Raw genomic sequence first — 325 nt, forward strand, 5'->3', positions numbered from 1 at the left:
CAAGAAAGCATTAAGAGAATAAAAGGCAAGTCAAAGATTGGTAGAACATGTTTACAATACATATTTAAATTTTGTGAAATATAGAAAAGCAAAGGAAAACTCAAAATACTCATAATCACATCTTCCAGGGTTAAAGTCATATTTGCTAAAAAAAAATACACTACTTACAGTTTGTATTATATTAAACATACTGTGTTATAAATGTCATTTCATTAAATGTGAACATTGTCTTAAGTATTTATAAATATGTTTTAAGTATACTACTTTAAATTGTTTTTATAATCTAAATATTAATAAATGTATACTATTCATTTTGGGGGGCTTC

Source organism: Bison bison, unplaced genomic scaffold, assembly GCF_000754665.1.
Source record: "Bison bison bison isolate TAMUID 2011002044 unplaced genomic scaffold, Bison_UMD1.0 scf7180017864235, whole genome shotgun sequence".
Lineage (NCBI taxonomy): Eukaryota > Metazoa > Chordata > Mammalia > Artiodactyla > Bovidae > Bison > Bison bison.